The sequence below is a fragment of the Eriocheir sinensis genome, chromosome 59, assembly GCF_024679095.1.
Source record: "Eriocheir sinensis breed Jianghai 21 chromosome 59, ASM2467909v1, whole genome shotgun sequence".
NCBI lineage: Eukaryota > Metazoa > Arthropoda > Malacostraca > Decapoda > Varunidae > Eriocheir > Eriocheir sinensis.
The window spans coordinates 170,001-180,000 of record NC_066567.1 but is presented as its reverse complement, the minus strand read 5'-3'; the positions used below and the strand labels follow the sequence as shown (position 1 = coordinate 180,000).

Genomic DNA, 10,000 nt, shown 5'->3' with positions numbered 1-10,000 from the left:
ACGTAGGTTACAGAGCAGAAGGCATTTTAATTAGGCTATGTTTTAAGACTGACGAAATGGTACGATGCAATCCTTGGCAATGCAGTAAAAGGTGTTAATCGGAACGTCTGTGTACCTTGCGGCAGAAAGCGAGAAAATATACATTAAAATCGCGTTACCTTTGTGTGAGTACGTGTGCGTTACCGTGTGTACCCATGTGCGTCTGTGTGTGTGTGTGTGTGTGTGTGCGCGTGCTGGGTGAATATGCATACCGACTCACATGTCTTCGTAGGGCAAAACTCATGAAGGAAGGACTGATGGAGGGGGACATATAGAGCAAGGAAGACGGCCACTAAGCTACCCTTCACTATGCAACACCTCCGGGCCCGGAAAAATGTCTCGCGTTGTAGTTTAAGGCGAAATAGAGCACGAGGGAGGCGGTGAGGGCGGGGGACATGCTCGCTGTTCTACCTAATTTCTCACCCATGGCCTTAAGAAACATAAGAACATAAGAACATAGGGAAACTGCAAGAGGCCGGGTAGCCTACACAGGGCAGCTCCAGAATCCCCCCCACTACTCACGGTGGGTGAGGTGTAGTTACAGGGGTTACAGGTAGAGGCTTGATCCTCGTTATACCGGCGGTACCCAGGCACGCATCCAGCACCCCGTCACCCTACTGCACCCACACCTCACTGCCACCTGTCGTCCTCGTCCATGTAGCTATCCAGTCTACTCTTAAAACAAGCTATCGTCCCTGCACTAACTATGTGATTGCTGAGTCTATTCCATTCCCCCACCACCCTATCACTAAACCAATGCTTGCCTATATCTCTCCTAAATCTATACTTTTCTAATTTAAATCCATTACTGCGAGTTCTATCCTGCTGGCTAATTCTCAGTACTTTACTTATATCGCCTTTGTTGTAACCCTTGACCCATTTGAATACTTCTATCAGATCTCCCCGCACTCTTCGGCTCTCTAGTGAATGTAAGTTTAGATGTTTCAGCCTATTTTGATATGGGAGGTTCCTCAGCCCCTGAATCATCTTGGTCATCCACCTCTGAACTGATTCTAGCAAGTTGATGTCCATTCTGTAGAGGCAGCCCCTTTGACCCTAAGCTCCCGTGTATCTAACCCCACCTAATATCGCTGTCCATGAATTTATCTAGTCTATTTTTGAATGTGACAGTTGTATTGGCACTCACCACATGACTGCTAAGCCTATTTCACTCATCCACCACCCTGTTTGTAAACCAATTTTTGCCTGTGTCCCTGTTGAATCTGAATTCATCCAGTTTAAACCCAGTACTTCGTGTCCTACCCGGTTCTCTTACCAACAAAACCTTATGAATGTCTCCCTTATTAAAGCCCTTCATCCATTTATAAACCTCGATCATGTCTCCACGCACCCTTCGCCTTTCTAGAGAATGCAAGTTTAACTGTTTGAGTCTTTCCTCGTATGGCAAGTTTCTCAACCCCTGAATCATCTTAGTCATCCTCCTCTGCACCGATTCTAACATTTTGATATCCATTCTATAGCAAGGTGACCAGAACTGAGCCGCATAGTCAAGATGAGGTCTAACTAATGCTAAATATAGTTTGAGGAAGACTTCGGGGCTTCTGTTGCTTACGCTCCTTGAAATAAATAAAGTCGTCTGGTATACACAATAGGGACGCTGGTATAGTGTAAGAGTCATATGGGTCGTCCCGTCTCCCAGAAATAGCTAGAATGAGCGAGGACCCGCAAGGCCGCACACCGCACCGCAGTTTTCTGCCACTCAATTAGTTTAAGGACACGAAAGTAATCCTCTGAGTGGTTGCCGAAGCTGAAATCGCACTCACACACGCAGAATGCCGCATGATAAGACAGACCAGGTGGGGGAAGTACCATGGAATTGATGTAGACAAGGAGTTTTAGGGCCCCGAAGACCATGATATGTGCGCCGCACGAAGATACTGGTAGCGGTATTTCTTAGGAACAACCACGAGAAAATAATGCGGCGCTATTGAGCAGTGAGGGCTCCAGCAACCGACGGCAGAAATCGAAGAAGAGGAAGATACCGTCCACAAGAGGAGGAGGAGGAAGATTACTGTGCGTTTACTGAGGGAAAGTTGAGAGTGTCTACAGCCCCGGCGCCGCGGTTTTCGACGCCGCTTGGGCTATCTCTGCGGAGGCTCTGACGGACGTGTATGGAAGCCGTGGGTTGCGGACACTTATACAGGACACGGCTGCCTTTAATGCCACGTATGATGCACCTTAGAATATAAAGTTTAGCGGGTTATTGATGCCGGGGTGCTCGTTGGCTATTTTGGGTGTGGAAGTCCGCGGGTCACTACAACATTCGGGGAGGGGGACTGCGTTAAAGGCGAGAGGGGCGGCGGGAGGCAAGCTGACAGGGGCTTTTTCTCCTTGCTCTCCTTGCCTTACTATAGTACTGAAGGGTTACTGAGACCAGGGACGGACGGAAAGGGTCACTATATAACTGTCTCGGCGAGGGGGACTGCGTTAAAGGCGAGAGGGGCGGCGGGAGGCAAGCTGACAGGGGCTTTTTCTCCCTGGTTTCCTTGCTTTACTATAGTACTGAAGGGTTACTGAGACCAGGGAGGGACGGAAAGGGTCACTATATAACTGTCTCGGCGAGGGGGACTGCGTTAAAGGAGAGAGGGGCGGCGGGAGGCAAGCTGACAGGGGCTTTTTCTCCCTGCCCTCCTTGCCTTACTATAGTACTGAAGGGTTACTGAGACCAGGGAGGGACGGAAAGGGTCACTATATAACTGTCTCGGCGAGGGGGACTGCGTTAAAGGAGAGAGGGGCGGCGGGAGGCAAGCTGACAGGGGCTTTTTCTCCCTGCTCTCCTTGCCTTACTATAGTACTGAAGGGTTACTGAGACCAGGGAGGGACGGGAAGGGTCACTACAACACTGTCTCAGCGTGGGGGACTGCGTTAAAGGCGAGAGGGGCGGCAGGACGAGAGCTGATAGGGGCTTTTTCTCCCTGGTTTCCTTGCCTTACTATATAGTACTGAAGGGTTACTGAGACCAGGGACGGACGGAAAGGGTCACTATATAACTGTCTCGGCGAGGGGGACTGCGTTAAAGGCGAGAGGGGCGGCAGGACGAGAGCTGATAGGGGCTTTTTCTCCCTGGTTTCCTTGCCTTACTATAGTACTGAAGGGTTACTGAGACCAGGGAGGGACGGGACGTGTTACTGGGCTGTGTCACGGAGGCAGAGAAGAGTTACTTAGACCGTTGTTCAGATCAATGCGTTTCCCCTTCTCCTTCTCTTTCTCCTCCTATTTTTTTCTTCTCTCTGATTCTAAATGTTTCGTTATATTCTTTGTTTTTTTAAATGTTTCTCCTCCTCCTCCTCCTCCTCCTCTGCTCTCTTCGTGTGTGTGTGTGTGTGTGTGTGTGTGTGTGTGTGTGTGTGTGTAAAGTGATGCAAACTACGACGATTGGGTGATTGCATATACGGGCTGGTAATGGTGGTGGTGGTGGTGGTGGTGATGTAAGTGGTAGGCTAGGGTTGTGGTGTTAATAATGGTAACAGGAAGTGGTGATGGTGGTGGTGGAGGTAGTGGTGGTGGTGGTGGTAATGTGGAAGGGTGGTTGATCTTGTTATCTTATACTGCACCACTGTGTGTGTGTGTGTGTGTGTGTGTGTGTGTGTGTGTGTGTGACGTCAGGTGTCTATGACCTCAATTGAGAGAGAGAGAGAGAGAGAGAGAGAGAGAGAGAGAGAGAGAGAGAGAGAGAGAGAGAGAGAGAGAGAGAGAGAGAGAATTTGAAGTTACTTAGACTGGGGTTAGTTATTCCAGTAGTAGTGGTGGTAGTAGTAGTAGTAGTAGTAGTAGTACGTAGTAGTGGTGGTGGTGGTAGTAGTAGTAGTAGTAGTAGTGGTGGTGGTGGTGGTGGTGGTCTCATTATACTTCGTGCAGACAGACTCGCTTATTTTAGTCCACACACACACACACACACACACACACACACACACACACACACAAGCATTCAAAGGCAGTATTCTCCTTTTACTCAAACACGTTCAGCTGAGGAGGAAGAGGAGGAGGAGGAGGAGGAAGAGGAAGAGGAGGAGGAGGAGGAAGCACCCCATTCCTCTCTGTTTCTTGTCATCATTCCTTATTTGATAAACTTTTTTCCTCTTCCTTTTTCCTACTTACCTCCCCTCCTCCTTCCTCTTCCTCTTCTTCCTCCTCATCATCATCATCAATTCTTCCTTCCATTTTTCTGATTTTTTTTTTAGTTCTTATCTCTTCGTATGTGCTTTCGTCCTCCTCCTCCTCCTCCTCCTCCTCCTCTTCCTTCTCCCCGGCATCAGCTGACTCAGAATGGAAACTTTAACGGTGACGTTACTGTTGATGTTCCGTCATTTCTGGTGATGGTGGTGGTGGTGGTGACAGTGTTGCCAGACGTGCTAAAACTCTTTAAACAATACACTAGTTTCGGCCTCTTGACATGCAAGTCATCAACGTCATCATCAGCACTTTATTAGGCTGTACGGCAGAGCATAGGCCTTTCCCAACGTCCTCCACCTCGCTCTCTGGTGTTAGTGTGCCCTAGTCTCCCCCGGGGCCCCGGTAAAGGTTCCAATTTCATATTTTCACCGGGTTCTCTGTCTAGTATTGGTGTGGCCTGTCTAGCCCCGGTAAAGTTTCTAATAATTATCACCCCACTTTGTTCTCTGTCTGGTGCTAGTGTGCTCCACCCTGCCCCGGTAAAGGCTCTAATTTCATACGTCCACCTGGTTCTCTGTCTGGGGTTGGTGGGCTCCATCCTGCCCTCTCCTTCCGTGCGTGTGTGTGGGCGGGGGCGCAGTCGTGAGGTACCTGCAGGCCGCAGCGTCAGTGGCTGCCGCCAGCCCGCCGCCGCCATGGCCTGCCGCCGGGGCGAGCGAAAGTTTTTCAACCACGTGACGAGCCGCGTGGTGGTGGCGGTGGTGGAGGCCGAGCTGGGCGGTGGTGGTGGAGGAGGCGGTGGTGCTGCTCATGTCGTGGGAGGCATCGGCGCTGGTGGGGCACATGACGGTGCGGTTGCTGGACAGCGGGCGGGTGACCTTACCGGAGGGCTGCCTGGCCGTGCACCACGCCGAGCCCCCCGGCCCCCGCACGGAAGGGGCCCCCTACGTGCCTGTCATCACCGACGACGTGTGGAGCGTGTTCGAGGTGCACGGCCCCGCGCTGAGTGTGTTCGCCGCGCTGAACGTGGGTCGCGAGGGATGGTGCGTGCTGGCGGCCGCCCGCCACACACTGCGGCACGTGCTGGCCGCCCACGGCGTGGCGGCGGCGCACCTCGACCCCCAGGACGGCGAGGAGCCGTGCGGCGCGGCGTGCGCCGAGGCGCGGTGGCACGTCCTGGTGCCGCGGGCGCGGGCAGGGCTGCGGCAGTACCCGACGTACCGGCTGACGCAATGCCTGCGGTGGCACCGCTACCAGGTGCGGCGCACGCGGCAGCTGTGCTGGATGATGCTGGCGGAGAGCGAGGCGGCCATGGAGCTGTGCGAGGCGCCACTCTACCACTACCACGTGCAGGGCGACCCCGAGGCGGGCTGGGTGCTGGTGGCGGGCTTCGACGTGCGGGCGCGCGTTCACCGCGCTGCGGGGCGCGTGGGGACCGCTGAGCCTCCCGTGGCGGTGGTGTGCCCGGTAGGTGACGAGCTGCGCTTCCTGGCGGCCGTGGGACCGCTGCTGCGGCGCTGCTGCGCTTCGGGTCGCAACGCCTTCCTGCGACACTTCACGCAGATCAATCCGCTGCGCTGGGACGAGGCAGCAGCTGCCGTTGACGACAAGGGCACCCTGCAGGCTGCGGCCTACAGGCAGGTAATCAGCCTGCCGCTGCCCTACCTGGCCCAGCACGCGCCGCCCGCCCTCTACACGGCCATTAGTCGCCGCCGCTCGCTAGTGCCCTGGACTCCGGAGGAGGACCTCAAGTGGAACAATGAATGGCCTGACCGGGGTGGGGCGGGGCCACGGGGGCCGCCAGTGTTCCGAGTGCCTGAGTAAGACCATCCTGCCGCTGACGCCCGCCCGAGGGGTCACGGCCCCGCTTTGTGATAGACAGTGCCCCATGACGGCCCCGTCCTGCCCCGCGCCGCCCCGCCCCTCCCATGCCCCTTGGTGTACATTCCTGAGTGTTGTGTCGTGGCGGTGGCTGTGTCGCCGAGGCGGGGGAGGCGGCACCCCGCAGCGAGACGCGTGGAGGGCGAGGTCGCGGCGAGGCCAACACTTGTTGCACCGCCGAGGCGTGGCGCCCCGCGACGCTGCCTGGTTGTGAGGGAACCAAGGGGAACCTTACCTGCTATTGTTGTCATTACTATTATTATTATAATCATTATTATTATTATTATCATTATTATTATTATTATTATTATTATTATTATTATTATTATTATTATTATTATTATTATTATTATTATTATCATTGTGATATTGTTGTTAACTCATTAAATAATTTAACACTTTACTTTATTTTCATTATGGATTCCTCTTCTAATGTGTGTGTGTGTGTGTGTGTGTGTGTGTGTGTGTGTGTGTGTGTGTGTGTGTGCGCGCGCGCTACTACATACACAAATAATCATGTGGAATAACGAAGTCTATGAATTTACAATAACTTTGTAATAGTAGTAGCAGTAGTTGTAGTAGTAGTAGTAATAGTAGTAGTAGTAGTAGTAGTAGTAGTAGTAGTAATAGTGGTGGTGGTGGTGGTCTCATTATACTTCGTGCAGACAGACTCGCTTATTTTAGTCCACACACACACACACACACACACACACACACACACACACACACACACAAGCATTCAAAGGCAGTATTCTCCTTTTACTCAAACACGTTCAGCTGAGGAGGAGGAGGAGGAGGAGGAGGAGGAGGAGGCATCCCATTCCTCTCTGTTTCTTGTCTTCATTCTTTATTTGATGAAACTTTTTTTTCTCTTCCTTCTTCCTAATTATCCTCCTCCTCCTCTTCTTCCTCTTCCTCCTCTTCCTCCTCCTCCTCGTTATCATCAATTCTTCCTTCCCCTTTTCTGATTTTTTTTGTTCTTATCTCTTCGTATGTGCTTTCGTCCTCCTCCTCCTCCTCCTCCTCCTCCCCGGCATCAGCTGACTCAGAATGGAAGCTTTAAATGGTGACGTCACTGTTGAGGATGTTACGTCATTGGTGGTGATGACAGTGTTGCCAGACGTGCGAAAACTCCTTAAACAGTGCATTAGTTTCGGCCTCTTGACGCTATACAAGTCATCAACGTCATCATCAGGACTTTATTAGGCTATACTGCAGAGCATAGGCCTTTCCCAACGTCCTCCACCTCGCTGTCTGGTGTTAGTGTGCCCAGGTTTCCCCGGGTAAAGGTTCTAATTTCATATATTCACCGGGTTCTGGTCACAGCGTCTGCTGGTGTTGGTGTGGCCTATCTAGCCCCGGTAAAGTTTCTAAAACCACTCCACTTTCTTCTCTGTCTGGTGTTGGTGTGCTCCATCCTGCTACGGTAAAAGATTCTAATTTCATACATCCACCTGGTTCTCTGTCTGGGGTTGGTGTGCTCCATTCTGATTCAGTAAAGGTTCTACAATCATATCTGTTAGCTTGAATCTCTGGGTCCTGGGTCTAGCATCGCTGCCGCCCCTGTGTTATCTGTGTCTTGAGGCGTTATCAGGTACACGCACGCCACGGGCCGCCGGGTCCACTTAGCGGGCGAGTCACACGCGAGGCGCGGGGTTCGGTGGACGAAGGCTGATGGAAACGTGCAAGGCTTTATGAGGAGACGTTAATTTTTGTGACGCTGGCTCGCGGGGGCGTGGCCACCTGACGGGGGGCGAAGGGGCCGACACCCCCCTGCCCTCCCCTTCCGTGTGTGTGTGTGTGTGTGTGGCGCGCGCAGTCGTGAGGTGCCTGTAGGCCACAGCGTCAGTGGCTGCCGCCAGCCCGCCGCCGCCATGGCCTGCCGCCAGTACGAGCCAAAGTTTTTCTCCCACGTGACGAGCCGCGTGGTGGTGGCGGCGGTGGAGGCCGAGCTGGGCGCGGCGGTGGTGGAGGAGGCGGTGGTGCTGCTCACGTCGTGGCAGGCGGCGGCGCTGGAGCGGCACATGACGGTGCGGCTGCTGGACAGCGGGCGGGTGACCCTGCGGGAGGGCAGCCTGGCCGTGCAACAAGCCGAGCCCCCCGGCCCCGGCCCCCGCACGGAAGGGGCCCCCTACGTGCCTGTCATCACCGACGACGTGTGGAGCGTGTTCGAGGTGCACGGCCCCGCGCTGAGTGTGTTCGCCGCGCTGAACGTGGGCCGCGAGGGATGGTGCGTGCTGGCGGCCGCCCGCCACACACTGCGGCACGTGCTGGCCGCCCACGGCGTGGCGGCGGCGCACCTCGACCCCCAGGACGGCGAGGAGCCGTGTGGCACGGCGTGCGCCGAGGCGCGGTGGCACGTCCTGGTGCCGCGGGCGCGGGCGGGGCTGCGGCAGTACCCGACGTCCCGGCGGCCGCGCAGCCTACGGTGGCACCGCTACCAGGTGCGGCGCACGCGGCAGCTGTGCTGGATGATGCTGGCGGAGAGCGAGGCGGCCATGGAGCTGTGCGAGGCGCCACTCTACCACTACCACGTGCAGGGCGACCCCGAGGCGGGCTGGGTGCTGGTGGCGGGCTTCGACTTGCGGGCGCGCGTGCACCGCGCTGCGGGGCGCTCCGGGATCGCTCAGCCGCCTGTGGAGGTGGTGTGCGCGGAGGGCGACGAGCTGCGCTTCCTGGCGGCTGTGGGACCGCTGCTGCGGCGCTGCTGCGCTTCGGGCCACAACGCCTTCCTGCGACACTTCACGCAGATCAACCCGCTGCGCTGGGACGAGGCCGCGGCGGCTGTGGACGGCGAGGACAGCCTGCAGGCTGTGGCCTACAGGCAGGCGATCAGCCTGCCGCTGCCCTACCTGGCCCAGCACGCGCCGCCCGCCCTCTACACGGCCATTAGTCGCCGCCGCTCGCTAGTGCCCTGGACCCCGGAGGAGGACCTCAAGGGGCCCGAGGAATGACCTGACCGGGGTGGGGCGAGGCCACGGGGGTCGCCAGTGTTCCGAGTGCCTGAGTAAGACCATCCTGCCGCTGACGCCCGCCCGAGTGATCACGGCCCCGCTTTGTGATAGACAGTGCCCCATGACGGCCCCGTCCTGCCCCGCGCCGCCCCGCCCCTCCCATGCCCCTTGGTGTACATTCCTGAGTGTTGTGTCGTGGCGGTGGCTGTGTCGCCGAGGCGGGGGAGGCGGCACCCCGCAGCGAGACGCGTGGAGGGCGAGGTCGCGGCGAGGCCAACACTTGTTGCACCGCCGAGGCGTGGCGCCCCGCGACGCTGCCTGGTTGTGAGGGAACCAAGGGGAACCTTACCTGCTATTGTTGTCATTACTATTATTATTATGATCATTATTATTATTATTATTATTATTATTATTATTATTATTATTATTATTATTATTATTATTATCATTGTGATATTGTTGTTAACTCATTAAATAATTTAACACTTTACTTTATTTTCATTATGGATTCCTCTTCTAATGTGTGTGTGTGTGTGTGTGTGTGTGTGTGTGTGTGTGTGTGTGTGCTCCACAACATACATGCACAAACAATCATGTGGAGTACCGAAGTCTATGAATTTACAATAGCTTCGTTATACTTGTAGTGGTGGTAGTAGTAGTAGTAGCAGTAGTAGTAGTAGTAGCAGTAGTAGTAGTAGTAGTAGTAGTAGTAGTAGTAGTAGAGAGAGAGAGAGAGAGAGAGAGAGAGAGAGAGAGAGAGAGAGAGAGAGAGAGAGAGAGAGAGAGAGGTAACCTGACGCCCAGCTGGGAGGGACATTAGCGCCTTGAAGTCCTCCTTCCCCTCTTCCTCCTCCTTCTCCTTTTTTTTCCCTCGTCTATTTTTATCATCATTATCATCTTCCTCTTCTTCCTCCTCCTCCTCCTCCTCCTCCTCCTCCACCTCCTCCTCCTTCTCCTCTTCCTCCATTCACAAAAAAAAAAAAAAAAATCTT

The 10,000-nt window shown here is 54.6% G+C and overlaps 1 long non-coding RNA gene across 10 annotated transcripts in view; it reads left to right on the top strand.

The window, feature by feature from the left end:
* The window catches only part of LOC126985216 (uncharacterized), a 21,321-nt gene that overhangs the window by 4,204 nt on the left and 7,117 nt on the right, over nucleotides 1–10,000 (top strand). The window lies entirely within an intron of this gene.